A 16572-nucleotide genomic window follows, 5' to 3' on the forward strand; every position below is an offset into this window, starting at 1 on the left:
ACCTTCCTTCCAAGGAGTGGCTGGTGGGTTTGAACAGCCAGCCTTCTGGTTAGCAGTCAAGTGCTTTAGCCACTATGCTACCAGAGCTCCTAGGTAAAGGAATAGGGAGGGGGAAAAGAGCTGAGATCATCCAAAAAGTAAACAGCCAATAATTAAGCAACAGGGACTGTCTGTAATCTCACCTGACTCTTTAGGGCATATCTCCAGGCTCAGAACTCTTGTAGTTATGTTTTATATACATTTGGCCTTCCTGAGAAGTCAAAAAATTACCTAATGCTAAAGTGTTAAAAAAAAAAAAAAGGGACAGACATTGGAATGTTCATTCCTGTAGACTTCTCAGAGACAGCGTGCTGACTACTAAGAGGATGCTCCACAATCCCCATGTAGGAGGGGACAGGGATACCAGTTGTGACTGAAGAGGGGGGCACCTTCAAATGGAATTTTCAAGCACAGAAAGAAAATAGGTGGTTCTCTATAAGCAACGGAAACAAATTCCCAGAAGTTAGAACAAATTGCAAATTATTGTTGCAGTAATTTATGTGCCTTCTCTAAAGTGAACTATAGCAATCATATCCTCCATTTCAGCAAGTAAAGGTGGCGCTTGGAGAATTTCTCATTTTAGCTAGAGAACTCCATCTTCAAGCATAAGCCATGTCTGTTGCTGTTGTTGTTAGCTGCCATCAAGTCAATTCCAACTCATATGAACCCATGTGTTACAGAGTAGAACTCCTCCATAGGGTTTTCTTGGGTGTAATCTTTACAGATCCAGATGGCCAGCTCTATTTAGATGAGCTTGAATTACCAGCATTTAGGTTAATAGTCAAGGGCAAATTCACATTAAACTGAAACCTACACCTATAGAAAATAGAGCAATTGAATTTAAAATGGTTAGAAAGTTAGAAAATGTGAGAAAGTTATGCTCAGTATGCACTCTTCTATGAAACTATTAAAATACTACATCCTTTTCCTCTATCACACTTCTATTCAACATTGTATTGGAAGTCCTAGCCATGCCAGTAAGGCAATAAAAGGCACTCAAATTGTAAGGAAGAAGTAAAACTATCCCTATTTACAGCTGATAATAAGCCTGTACATAGAAAGTCCTGGAGACTCAGCAAGAAAACTCCTGGAACTAACTGAAAGATTCAGCATAGTGGCAGGATACAAGACCAACATACAAAGATCAGCAAGATTCCTCTACATCACAAAGAGATCTCTGAAAATGAAATAAGGAAAACAATACCATTTATAATAGCTACGAAAAATATAAAATACTGGGGAATAAGTCTTACCAGGGCCATGATAGATCTATACAAAGAAAACTATAAAACACTATTACAAGACACTATAAGAGATCTACATAAATGGAAGAACATACCATGCTCATGGATAAGAAGACTGAACATTGTGAAAATGTCAGTACTACCCAAGGCAATCTATACATTCAATGCAATCCCAATCTGATTCCATCAGCCTTCTTTATGGACATGGGAAAGCCAATCACTAATTTTATATGGAAAGGAAAGAAATCTTGGACAAGCAAAGCACTACTGAAGAAAAAAAACAAAGTAGAGGTCTCATATTCCCCAATCTCAAAACCTACTATATAGCTATAGTAGTCAAAACAGCCTGGTATTGGTACAATGACAGACACATAGATCAGTAGAACAGAACTGAGAACCCAGAAATAGATCCATCCACCTATGGACAACTGATCTTTGACAAAGGGACAAAACCCATTAAACATTAACAAATAGTGATGGCAAAACTGGATACCCATTGATAGAAAAATGAAACAAGGTTCAAACCTCACAACAAACACAAAAACTAACTCAAGATCAATCAAAGACTTAAATGCAAAACCTAAAAGTATAAAGTTCATTAAAGAAAAAATAGGAGCTAACTTAGGGGCCTCTTGTATATGGCATAAATAGACTATCAAACATAACTAAAAATGCACAAACAGCAGAAGATAAACTGGATGACTTGGATCTTCTAAAAAAAAATTCTTATGCATATCAAAAGACTATTAAAAAAAAAGTAACCAGAGAATCTACAGATTGGGGAAAAATATTCAGCAATGATATATTTGACAAGAAACTTATCGATAAAATTTATAGAAAACTCCAACACCTCAACATTAAAAAGACAAACAATCCAATTAAAAAATGGGCAGAAGATATGAACAGACACTTTACCAAAGATGTTCAGGCAGTCAACAAAAACATCACAATCATCAGCCATTAGAGAGATGCAAATAAAAACAACTATGAGGTATCATCTCACCCCAGCAATAATAGCAAAGTTCAACAAAAAAGAAAATAAATGCTGGCAAGGATGTGGAGATTTTAGGACTCTCATACTGCTGGTGTGGGACTGTAAAATTATAAAACCACTGTGGAGAACAGTATGGTGATTCCTTTAAAAATTGGAAATAGAAATACCATTTGATCCAGCAATCCCACTACTAGTTATATATCCTAAAGAAGTGTAAGTAAAGACACAAACAGATAAATGCATCCCCGTGTTTGTTGTAGCACTATTTGAAATAGCAAAGAGATGAAAACAATGGATGAATGAATGAGTGGATAATCAAACTATGGTACATACATACAATAGAATATTATGCAACACTAAAGAATAATGAAGAATCTGCAAAGCACCTCATCACATGGATGAACTTGGAGGACATAATGCTGAATGAAATAAGTCAATCACACAAGAACAAATATTGCATGAGTCCACTATTGTAAAAAAGTTGTGGAAAGGTTTATAAATGGTAAGAAACTTTCTTTTTTGGTTACCAGGGATGGAAAGGGAGAGGAGGGAAAATTGCTAGCCAGGTAAGAGACAAATATTGACTTGGGTGAAGGGAAAGGCAATATATCAAAAGCGAGTGACCAGCACCACAACGCTAAGGAAAAGGAAAACACAGAGTGGGGCACAAGAGGTACAAGCAACAAAGGCAAACACTTTTACATATACAATATTACATTATCAGTAATAACCAGCATTAATCTAAGGGTGGATACATAGGCAGACAGGCTAAATGATGAGGTACGGGTAGGCAAAAGGGAATATACCCATGACTATATATAAGTTTGGCAGATGATATTTCTATATACATATTTGCATATGCTGTAAGAATGTCCATATATAATAGAGCTAAAAGGGGGCAAAGCTATGACAAATTCTCAGCCATAGCCAAACATCTTGAAGGAGGGAGTTGCTGGGACTGTGAGGTCAGGACCATGGTCACGGGGGACATAAAGCTTAATTGGCACAACATAGAACACAAAAATATTGTTCTACATCCTACTTTGGCAAATAGCAACTAGAGTTTTAAAAGCTTACAAGTGGCCATCTAAGATGTAACTATTGGTCTCTCTGTGTCCGGAGCAAAGAAGAACGAAGAAAATCAAAGATGCATGGAAACAATTACTCCAAGGGACTAGTGGACCATATGAACTTCAGCCTACATGATGACCCTGAGACCAGAAGAACTAGATGATGCCACTTGGAAAGGGATCAAAATTGGAGATTCCGGTTAGAATGGGAGAAACATGTGGTACAAAACTCAAAATCATAAAAAAGACCACACTTACTGGTCTGATAGAGACTGGTGAACCCCCAACTCTATTGTCCCTAGTCACTCTCAGGCTTGAAATTCAACTCACTCCCCATGGCTTCCAGACAAACAATAGGCAGGCCTACAAGGTGAACAATTACACCAGGTAGGTACATTCCTTAGAACAATCAATCATGGGAGATGTAAAGGGCAGCATTTACACAGGGAGATAGCTCAGAGGGCAGGAATGCACAGGAAGGAAGGACACAGGGAAAAGGAAACCACAGAGAGGAAGCAGGAAGAGAGTTGTTACACTGTAGGGATTGCAATCAATGTCATGAAACAAAATGCATGAATTGTTGAATGGAGAACAAATTTGTTCTGTAAACTTTCACCCAAATCACAATTAAAAAGAAGATGTGGGGGAGACGTCTTCTTAACTGTTATATTACAGTTTTAAAACCCGTGGGTGGTTCCCACTTCGTAAGGAGGAAGTTCAAATTCCTTAGCATGTTTCACAGGGCCATCAAAAACTAAATGACAAATTCTATGTTATATATGGGAGCTCTGGTAGTGTAGTGCCTACGGCACTTGCTGCTAACCAGAAGGCTGGCAGTTCAAACCCACCAGCCACTCCTCAGAAGGAAGATGGGGCAATCTACTTCTTTAGTGATACTGCTTCAGAAACCCAAGGAGGGGTCGCTGTGAGTCAGGTCTGACCAACAGCACATAACAACATAACAACAACATGTTATATGTACATTATCACAATAAAATTTTTTTAATTTAGAAAAAAATATATCACATCCTAGAATCTTCAGACTGTGGACTTTACGTCATAGTTTCATAACACCCTTACAGTGTTTTGTTTATCCCATAGGATATTAAGAAATTAAAAAAGTAAACTTCTAATTAAATTTATTTCAAATGAATACAAAGCATATCACATTTGGTGAGTCAGATAAAGGAAATTTGAAATAAAATTAAAAATAGAATGCTGTTAACTAAAAGCAAAAAGTTGAAAATCATGGCTCTATAGAAACTGGCATATTAAATGGATAGAGAGCAGAAGAGTGCAGCAATGTCCATGTAGAAAGTCAGATGTGCTTGGGGTTATTTGTTTGAATTTTTGACCTTGATTCATACTGCATTTCAAAACCACATGTCTCAATCCCCGATTCATTTTGATTTAACCTCTAATCTGTGCTTGGTCCTGAGCTCAACAATGGTAATGCAGAAAGGAATAACACGTTTGCCCAGAGAAGAGTCTAGAAGATCATGTTTTTGCTATTTTACTAGCAAAAAAAGAGCAATACACTGAGTCAGTTCAGCAAACATTACAGAGAGCTGACTGTGGGCCCTGTGCAAAGCCCTGATAACCCCCTAAATAATGCCAAGCAGCAAATAACTTTTTAGAACCATATCATATTGACTTTGTAACATGTAATGTGCATCTGGACACAGCAGATTTACTTCCCTAATTATGTTTTGCTTTTGCGAATACTGAAATAGTCTGTATTCCCTGATCACCATGAGAGACTTTAGAAGCAGGCTGGGCAAAAAGATAAAAAAAGGATTGAAGATGCCCATGTGTGAAAAATTTTATAACAAAAAAATTAATATCCATGAGCTTTTAAAGAGAAAACATATGGCTTCTCTGCCCCCACTCTCTATGCATTTTTTTTCCTTTCTATCTTTGTTTTTTTCTCAAGAAATTACATATAATTTCTTAGAAACATGAAAACTATTTTTTTAATTTTTATAAAATCATAAAGAAAGAGAAAATACTTTTTAATTTATGAAGCCCCTATTGTATGCTGTAGTTACTGGGTGAAACAAACAATTAAGCTCTCAAAACGCTGATGGTTTGAATCCATTCAGCAGTGCCTTGGAAGAAAGGCCTGGCGACTTTCGAAAGATCCCAGCCATTGAAAATGCCTATGGAGTGCAGTTCTACTTTGAAACACATGAGTTAGAATTGTCCTGATGCAACTGGTTTGGTGTTTTTTGTTGTGGTGGTTTTCTGGAGAGCAATTGGGCAATCCCTACCAAAATTACATGCCCTGCAATGATTTTATCCTACAAAGATACTTGCACTTGAGAGAAATGACACATGTACAAATTATTCACTTCACAATTATTTGTAAAAACAATACATTGCTATAAAATAAAAAATAGGATGCTGTGAACTAAAAGAAAAAAGCTGAAAATCATGGCTTTGTTGTTGTTGTTAGGTACCCTCAAGTTGGCTCCAACTCATAGTGCCCTTATGTACAACAGAATGAAAGACTGCCTGGTCCTGCACCATCCTCACAATACTTGCTATGCTTGAGCCAATCACTGCAGCCACTGTGTGACTCCATCTCACTGAGGATCTTCTGCTTTTTCACTGGCCCTCTACTTTCCCGAGCATGAGCTCCTTCTCCAGGTAATAGTCCCTTCTGACAACATGACCAAAGTAAGTGAGATGAAGTATGACCATTTTAACTTCCAAGGAGCATTCTGGCTGCACTTCTTCCAGGACAGATATGTTAGTTCTTCTGGTAGACCATGGTATTTTCCATATTCTTCACCAACATCACAATTCAAAGGCATCAATTCTTCTTCTATCTACCTTATTCATTGTCCAGCTTTCACATGCATATGAAACGACTGAAAATACCATGGCTTGGGTCAGGCACACCTTAGTACTCAAAGCGATATCTTTCCTTCTTAACATTTAAGGAGTCCTTTGCAGCAGATTTGCCTAGTGCAGTACATCATCTGATTTCTTGACTGCTGCTTCCATGGGTGTTGACTGTGGATCCAAGTAAAATGAAATTCCTGACAACTTCAATCTTTTCTGTTTATCATGATGTTGTTTATTGGTCCAGTTGTGAGGATTTTTGTTTTCTTTAAGTTCAGGTGTAATCCATACTGAAGACTGTATGTAGTCTTTGATCTTCATCAGTCAGTACTTCAAATCATCTTCACTTTCAGCAAGAAAGGTTGTGTCACCTGAGTATTACAGGTTGTTAATAGTTCTTCCTTCAATTCTTATGCCACTTTCTTCTCCATACAGTTCAGCTTCTTGGATTGAGCTCTGGTGACACAGTGCCTAAGGCATTTGACTGCTAACCAGAAGGTTGGTGGTTCAAACCCACCAGCTGTTCTGTGGAAGGAAGATTGGGCAATCTACTTCTGTAAACATTTACTGCCTTGGAAACCCTATGGGGGTTGCTATGATTTGGAAGCGACTCAATGGTGGTTTTATTTATTTATTTGTTTGTTTGTTTTTAGAGATTTAATAAATATGGTGAAAGGATACATTGATGTACACCCTTCCTGATTTTAAGCCATTCAGTATCCCCTTGTCCTGTCTGAATGACAGCATCTTGATCTATATACAGGTTCCTCATGAGAACAATGAAGTGTTCTAAAATTCCCATTCTTTGCAATGTTATCCATAATTTGTTATGATCCACACAATTGAATGCCTTTGCATAGTCAATAAAACACAGGTAGACATCTTTCTGATATTCTTTGCTTTCAACCAAGATCCATCTGACAACAGTTATATCCCTCGTTCCACGTCTTCTGCATCCAGCTTGAATTTCTGGAAGTTCCCTGATGATATACTGCTACAACCATTTTTGAATTATCTTCAACAAAATTTGACTTGTGTGTGATATTAATGATATTATTTGCTAATTTCCACATTCTATTGGAATGCCTTTCTTTGGAATGGGCACAGTTTTGATCTCTTCCAATCATTGGCCAGGTAGCTGTCTTCCAAATTTCTTGGCATAAGCAAGTAAGTGCCTCCAGTGCTGCATCTGCTTGTTGAAACATTTCAAAGAGTATTCTGTCAATTCTTGGAGCCTTGTTTTTTGTCAATTCCCTCAGTGCAGCTTCAACTTCTTCCTTATCATTTGTTCTTGATCATATGCTACCTCCTGAATTAGTTGGGCTTTAACCATTTCTTTCTTTACAGTGACTCTGTGTATTCCTTCCATCTTCTTTTGATGCTTCCTGCATGATTCAATATTTTGCCCATAGAATATTTCAATACTGCAACTTGAGGTGTGAATGTTTTCTTCAGTTCTTTTAGCATGAGAAATTCTGAATGTGTTCTTCCCTTTTGGTTTTCTAACTCCAGGCCTTTGCACATTTCATTATAATGATTGATTTTGCCTTCTCAAGCTGCCTTTTTAAATCTTCTATTCAGTGCTTTTATTTCAGTATATCTTCCATTTGCTTTAGCTTTCTTGGTTTAAGAGCAAGCAGTCTTCTGACATCCATTTTGGTCTTTTCTTTCTTTCCTGTCCTTTTAATGACTGTTTTTTAAATATATAATATATATATTAATATATAATATATAATGTGCTTGATGTCATTCCACAACTCATCTAGTCTTTGGTCATTGTGTGTTCAATGTGTCAAATCTATTCTTCAGATAGTCTCTAAATTCAGGTGGGATATAATCAAGGTCATATTTTGGCTCTTGTGGACTTGTTTTAACTTTCTTCAGCTTCCACTTGAACTTGCATATAAGCAATTGATTGTCTGTTCCACAGTCAGTTCCTGGCCTTGTTTTGGTTGATGATATTGAGCTTCTCCAATGCCTCTTTCCACATATGTAGTCGATCTTATTTCTGCATATTCCATCTGGTGAGATCCATGTGTATAGTTGCCATTTATGTTGTTAAAAAAAAAGGTATTTGCAATGAGTAAGTTGTTGATCTTGCAAAATTCTATCCTGTGATCCTCAGAGTCATTTATATCACTAAGGTTGTATTTTCCAAGTACCAATGGTACTTTTTTCAGACTTTTGCATTCCAATCACAAATTATTGATACATTTTGATTGCATGCTTGGTCAATTTCAGGCAGCAGAAGTTGGTAAAAATCTTGAATGTCTTCATCTTTGGCTTTAGCAGCTGGTGTGTAAATTTAGTAGTATTAACTGGTCTTCCTTGTAAGTGTGTGGCTATCATCCTATCATTGGCATGGCTTTATAGAAACTGGTGTATTAAATGATAGAGAGCAGAGTTGTGCAGCAATGTCTATGTTGAAAGAGGTTCTTGTGATTATTTGTTTGGATTTTCTGATGTCCATTAATGGAAGACTTAGAGACTATGACCATCCACAGAAATAATCATATGCAATCATAACTCAACGGGAACTATTGCTGATATAAGTTGCTAAGTGAAAAAAAAGGAAGGTGTAGAATAGCAAGTACAGGAAAATATATAAAAGCCTTTGACATGACTACACTATGAAAAAATTAGAAATATTTATTGCCTCCAAGTAGGGATCTGGATAGACTGAAGTGGGAAGAAGATTTGTTACCATACAACCATTGTACTAGGAGCCCTGGTGGTGCACTGGTGATGCAGTGGTTCCGTGCTTGGCCACTAACCAAAAAGTTGGCAGTTCAAACTCACCGTTGCTCCATGGGAGAAAAATGTGGCAGTCTTCATCCATAAAGATTACCAATAATAATAATAATAATAATTAAAAAAAAAAACACAACCCACTGCTATCAAGTGGATTCCAACTCATAGTGATCCCCATTGGGTTTACAGGGCTGTAAACCTTTATGCAAGTAGATTACCTCATCTTCCTCTTGTGTTTGAATTACTGACCTCCTGGTTAGCAGCCAAATGTCTTATCTACTACACCACCAGAACTCCTTTCATAAAGATTACAGCATTGGAAACCTTATGGGGTAATTCTACTCTGTCCTATAGGGTCACTATGAGTCAGAATCTATTCATTCGCAACTGGTTCATTTCTATTGTTTTACCATTCAACTGATGATTCAAACCCACTCAACAGCTCTGCATAAGAAAGACCTGGGGATTTGCTTCTGTAAATATTACAGCAAAGAAAACTCTATGGGCCAGTTCTACTCTGTAATATGGGGTCACTGTGAGTTGAAATTGACTCAACAGCACCTAACAACAACAACCCATTGTACTATTTGAATTTTGATGCATGTAAACGTATTACCTATTTTTTTAAGTAAAATATTAATGATATTAATTGATTCCCCTTGCGTTAGGAACATCATATTTAACTACTGAATAACAGAAGGAGGACAATGATAATTTATTGGACTGAACCTGAAAAGTATATAATTTGATAAGAAATCACTACCAACTAGCCTTCACTTTGGCCATTCATGTCTCTGAAACTACTTTTTCTCTATCTAGTTGCTGGGTCAATGAGTTGAGCTCTTTACTAACCTACTTTTCTTTCTTCTCCTTATAACAATAATATACCAACGATGAGAACCATTTATAGAAGTTTTGCTATTTGTAAAGCATCAAGCTTAGACAGTGCTATCTTATCTCTTTTAATCTTCACAGTGACATCACATAGTAGGAATGTCAGTCACATTTAAAAGGTGAGAAAACAGGAACTTAGAAAAATTAGTATTTTGTGTTTTGATTGGTTTCTAGATAGTATGAGCACCTGTTTTCTAATGTGTATGGCTTTAAGAGGAAAGAGAAGTTTAAAACAAATTTTTAATATTCCTCATTCCACATAGAATATAATGATCCTGACACAAAATTTATTCCACAGAGATTATTCTAACATTCAAGTGCTACTCAGAAAAAACAAAGTCCATGGGTTAAATAACAGATTCTAGTATGTAGTGACAAAAAAAAAAAAAAAAAAAAAAACCTCCCACAAAATTACAGCAATCTGACAATTTCAGTCAATTTCTCAACTTAGTGTATATAAAGCAGTTTCTCTGCTTTTAATACAAAGAGTACAGAATGTATGAAGCATTTCTTCTTTTCTCACCACAGTATGATAAAAATCATATAGTATATTCCCTTATGATTCCTTATGCTAGCATCAAGTTTTTTTTAATCACTGGTTATCAAGTCCAGGGTATAAGCCTGACAAACTGAAAGATATATCAGAAAGTTTCCACTTAAAGGTACTTGAAATTTCAGTATTGAAGTAAAGACAGCAAACTCAACCAGGCAGCCTTGGGATTTTTTTCCCCTTCATTGTGCTGTTGTTGTTGTTATGTGCCATCGAGTTGGCCACAACTCATAGCGACCCCTCCTTGGGGGTCTGAGGTGGTATCACTATGGAAGTAGATTGCCCAGTCTTCCTTCTGAGGAGTGGCTGGTGGGTTTGAACGCCAGCCTTCTGGTTTGCAGTCAAGTGCTTTAGGCTCTATGTTGAGGCATAAATTGAGTTCTAGTGCCTGCAAAAATACCTATAAAACTGACATTCAATTCTCAGTTACCCTAGCTAGTATTTTAATCATTCAGACCTCTCCAACATCATGTGGCTGTGAACAAATGTGACATATATCACTAAGGAGCTCCCAAGAGATGGGCTACTGTATTCTCATGCAAAAGTGAAGGAGATTTAAAACTATTTTCTCATAATATTGCCATTTTGACTTTTAGTGGGTTTTCCGTGTGCTGTGAGGTTTGTGTTAGAGTTCAGACCTCTTAATGATAAAATTCCAGGTTGATATTGTTGAACTATAATGAATGAACTGGTACCCTATGTGCAGAAGATGGGTATGCAGAACACACACTAAAGACAACATAATAATCATTTTCTCTCATTTGGGTTTTGGTGTACATGGATCTAATTTATTCCTTTAACACAAGCCAATGCAGTTGGACCCATTATAATCATCATCTGTTTATGGGAAACCATTGTTCTAGGCACTGAGGATACAAGCAAGCCTAAAATCAGTTTCCTTTCCCTCAGGAGTTTAATATTCTACTAGCTAATACAAAAAATACACAAGCGTTACATATAATATAATGTCAGTAAGTAATAAGTGACTCCAAAGAAATGAGAGTGAATTAGGAGGAAGAATTGTCTGGCTTGCTAGCTTTGATAGTTTATCAGAAAATGCCAACAGCTGTATGGGGACTTCATGTTTGGTGAAGTAGAGGGCCAGAAGAAGAGACTCTTGGTGAGAAGAACTGGTATTATACCTGCAATGACGGTCTCAAATGTGAGGATGGCGCAGATCAGGCAATGTAACATTCCGTTCTACATAAGGCAACCATGAGTCAGTGTCAAATCAATAGCAACTAGCAACTGAAAACAAGAATGAAGAAAATAACAGTGTACATTTTAGTTAGGGCAACAGGGGAAAGTGTCTTGAAAGAGGCGCCACCTGTACAGAGATCTCAGTGGACTTGTAGTTATCCAGCAGAAGGGTGTTTAGTGCAGAGGAAACAGCAAGATAAAAAACCACAAGATGGGAATTTGTTTGTCAAAAACAGTGGAGGCCTGTGTAGGTACGGTGAATGAAAAAAAAGGGGAGAATGGAAAGATATGGAAGGCGGTAGAAAAGTAGCAAAGATCTATGAAGAGACTTGTAGATAATATTAATAACATTGGAAAGTCATTGAATGGTTGTAAGCAGATGAGTGATTGTATTCTCTAAAATGATACCTTTGGGAAAGAGACCTAGGAAACGCAAAGCACTACTGAAGAAGAAAAAGAAAGTAGGAGGTCTCACACTCCCTGATCTCAAAACCTACTACATAGACAATGTAGTCCAAACAGTCTCGTATTGGTACAAACCTTTGGAACAGAATTGAGAATCCAGAAATATATCTACCCATCTCTCCATAGCTGATTGTTGACAAAGGGCCAAAATCCATTAAATGCTGGAGAGGCAGAATCTTTAACAAATGTTGTTGTTAGGTGCTCCGACTCATAGCAACCCTATGTACAACAGAATGAAACACTACCCAGTTCTGCACTAGCCTCACAATCCTTGCTATGCCTGAGCCCATTGCTGCACCCACTGTTTCAATCCATCTCCTTGAGGACTTTCCCCTTTTTCCCTGACCTTCCACTTTACCAAACATGGTATCTTTCTACAGGGAATGGTCTCTTCTGACAACATGACCAAAGCAGCTGAGAGGAAGTCTGGCCATTCTTGCTTCCAAGGAGCATTCCAGCTGCACTTCTTCCAGGACAGATTTGTTAGTTCTTCTGGCAGTCCATGGTACTTTCAGTATTTTTTGCCAACACCACAACTGAAAAGCATCAACTCTTCAGGAGGGGAAGATAGCATCATACTGACAGTCCACAAACTTAGTCCCTCTATCAACAGAGAAGTTGAGAAAGCAGGCGGTAAAGCAGATACAAATAATGATATTGGAGTTATGAGCAGCTAATAAGATAAAGTATTAGATCCAGTGAAAGTGACAAAAGAGAGCAGGTTAAGCGACTGGGAAAAATAAAGAAACCTACCCAGCCAGTGGAGCCAAAGACGAGTCATTAAAAATATAAAGGAGGTCGAGGAGGAGGGAAGGGGGGGGAAAATCACATCACGGAACTCACGGATATCAAAGACTCAGAACAGCCACAGCAACAGTTTTGCAAGGTGAGCTGGAGCTTTGAGTGGCGACGAAGATCACACCGGGAAATGGAACAAGACCTCCTTAGCTTAACTGCTGCAGAGTCTGGAAGGGAGTGGGAAAAGGGAAGAGAAACTCTTGCCGAATAAACAGAACCCCAAACCCCATACACAGCAATGGCCTCAAGTCCAACTCTTACAAACCCTTTTTAGCACGGAGTGGATCTGAGACCTGGGATTTCACGACTTCTGTATCCCCACAGAAGAGGATGGCCCTTTGTCCTTGGGGGCGGCAGTCGGGTCTAAACTGCCGGTCTTTGATTGACAACTGGGTGCCATCATTAACAGAAGGCCCCAGACCGATCCAGGGGCCGAGGAAGCTGTCCTTCCTGTGCCTGCATTGTTGACTGAATTACTTGGCGCTAAGCACAGAAAACTCCTCGGAAGGAAGATGGGGCAATCTACTTCCGTAGTGATACTGCCTCGGAAACCCAAGGGGGGATAGCTATGAGTCGGGTCCGACTTGACGGCACATAACAACAACAACAACAAGAAGCACAGAAAACAGCATTTGCCTTTCTATCCTGGGGTTCACTTCTGGTGCTTTTTCTTTTTCTTTCCTTTGCAGCCTTATCCAATAGGAGACTATATTAACCCTCCACTAGTCAACTATAGCTACTACACTGAACACCTCACCCAATCGACAGGTGACCCACTAGTTCCTGCACCACAGGATCAATGACAGACAGTGGACAACACCTGCTTGTCCCAACTTCAAATCCTCTTCATGACAGAGACCTGAACCCCCATCCCTATCAGTGATTCCACCAACACAGAGAAAGCTAGAGAGCGACCAAGTACAGCTGAGTTAATAACCAAAGAAGTACACCTGTTCTGCACTTCCAGATACAGTAAAACATAAAATTGGGGTGAAATAAATCAGTACATAACTAACAAATAAAGACAACAACTTCAAAATGTCTATGAAACAACAAACAACCTCAAATCAAAAAACAAAACAGTAGCAAGTAATGCCTAAGCTAAAATGTTAGGATATCTCCCGGAAGAAGAACAAGCAATAGAACTTTCTGATAAGGAATTCGGAAGACATATATATATATATATATATATATATATATATATATATATATATAAACCAAACTCATTATCATTGAGTTCGACCCATAGCGACCCCTCCTTGGGTTTCTGAGGTGGTATCTCTATGGAAGTAGATTGCTCAATCTTCCTTCCGAGAAGTGGCTGGTGGGTTTGAACCCCTAGCCTTCTGTTTAGCAGTCAAAGGCCTTAGGCACTACACCACCAGAGCTCCTATATATATATATATATATGTATATATAGTATATATACATATATATATATATGTATATATAGTATATATACACATGTGTGTGTGCGCATGGGTGTATGTGTGTGTGTGTGTGTATGAGACACTCAAAGAGCTCAAAGAAACCATAAACAGAAGCAACAAGAAGATAGCACCCTGAAAGAATTCAGGAAAATCACTCAAGAACAAGTTAAACACACAATTAAAACTCATACAAAAACAGCAATTTGAAATCCAGATAATGAACACTAAAATTACGGAGATAGATAACACAGTGGAAGGACAAAAGAGTAGACTAGAACTGGCTCAAAAATGCATTTCTCAGCTAGAAGACAAATCCCTTGATGCCAGCCTGTATGAAGAAAAATCAGGACAGAGATTTAAGAGAAATGAAGACTACATAAGAGTTATATGGGATGACATGAAACAACATACACCTGATTGGAATGCCAGAACAAGAGAGGGGGAAAAATAAAAGCACAGAGAAAACTGTCAAAGACTTGCTAATAGAAAAATTTCCCCATATCACAAAGGAAGAAAAGATATCCATCCAAGAAGCTCCATAACCCTGTAAAGGATAGATCCCAAGAGAAAGTCACCAAGACATACCATAATCAAACTTTCCAAAACCAAAGGCAAAGAAAAAATCTTGGGAGCAGCTCGGGAAGAACACAATGACAAGTATAAGGGACAACCAATAAGACAAAGCTCTGATTTCTCAGTAGAAATTATGCACACAAGAAAGCAATTGATTGGCACATACAAAACCTCAAAGGAAAGAATTGCCAACCAAGAATTATATACCCAGCCAAACTCAAATAACAGGCAAGACATTCCCAGACAAACATAAATTAAGGGAATTTGTGAAAACCAGACCAACTCTACAAGAAATGCTAAAGGGAGTCCTTCTGTTCTGTTTACCCAGTGCTGCTCTGACAAGAATAAACCACAAATGGGATGGTTTGAACAAAGAGGAGTTTATTCTCTTAACGGTTCAGGAGGCTAGAAGTCTGAGTTCCAAGTTCCAGCCTCCAGGGGCTGAGTGAAAGCCCCCGATCCTAGGCTTCAGCTCTGCCTCTTGCTCCTGGCCCACTGAAGCTAGAGACATCTCTTCACTCAGGCAGCTACTGGCTGCTGAGACTAACAAGCCCACAGTTGACAAATAAGATGGCACGGTTCTGATGTTACCAAACCACACAGCAGGCTATTAATTCAAGTCCATTAATTCAAGTCCAAGTCCCAAGGTCAGCAGAGCATGGCAGGCTGCTGAACAATGACACAGCTACATGCAGGGTTCAAGTGTGCCATAAGCTAGAGACCATTCCCGAAGCTGTTGCTTATATATGAGAAGCAGACCACATACCGAAAGCAGCTACTCAGCTGCTTGTGGTAGATCCCACCATGGAACTGATTACCAGTCTCATCATGGGGAATAACTACCACCAGCTGCCCAGCCACTCCACCATGCCTGATCAAGTTGGCATACAACTTTAACTATCACACCTTCCAATAAAGAACCTAAACGGAGAACAAATTAAAATCAAGACACTTGACATCATCACCTAGAAATGAAACCAAGAAGATTTTCAAAATAAGCTCACACACACACACATACAAAGATAAACAGGGGAGTCAATCTGCAGATGACACCAACTGCAAAGCAAATAGAGGGAATAAAAGTGTTAATTACAAAACTTCCAAATGGAGAGGAAGACAGGACGATGTCTTATAGTTCCAAAGTTAGGGAGATAATAATTTACTTATGAGTAACCAAAAAGAAAATTAATAATCCTTCTAACCAAACTAAGAAAGAAGAAAATCACAAGGGCTTAGTAAACATAAAACTAACAATAATGAAGAAAAGAGAAAAAACATTTCATAACAAAATAAACTCAGCACAGAAAAATATTTGGAAGAAAGAAATTACCAACAACACAACAAAAACACAATGGAACGACAGCAATAAATTCAATCCTATCACTAATTACTACTCAATGTGAATGGACTAAATGTACCAGTCAAGAGAAAGAGAGTGGTAGACTGGATAAGAAAAGAATATCCATCAATATACTGCCTACAAGAGACCCACCTTAGACACAAAGACAAAAATAAATTTAAAAATCAAGGGGAGGGAGTTCTGGCAAGATGGCGGACTAAGCAGAAGGACTGCACAGACCCTCTTTAACAAAGAAAAGGGAAACAAATTAACACAGACACAGAAGATAATCTTGGACCCCTGAGACCTGAAGGGAAGGATACAGAAGTGGACTAAACCCCAACTAGCAGAAGAATTTGCGTGAAAATACCAAAAAAA

This window comes from Orycteropus afer, unplaced genomic scaffold (genome assembly GCF_000298275.1).
Source record: "Orycteropus afer afer isolate SDZICR_OR568_19922 unplaced genomic scaffold, OryAfe1.0 scaffold00229, whole genome shotgun sequence".
Taxonomy (NCBI): Eukaryota; Metazoa; Chordata; class Mammalia; order Tubulidentata; family Orycteropodidae; genus Orycteropus; species Orycteropus afer.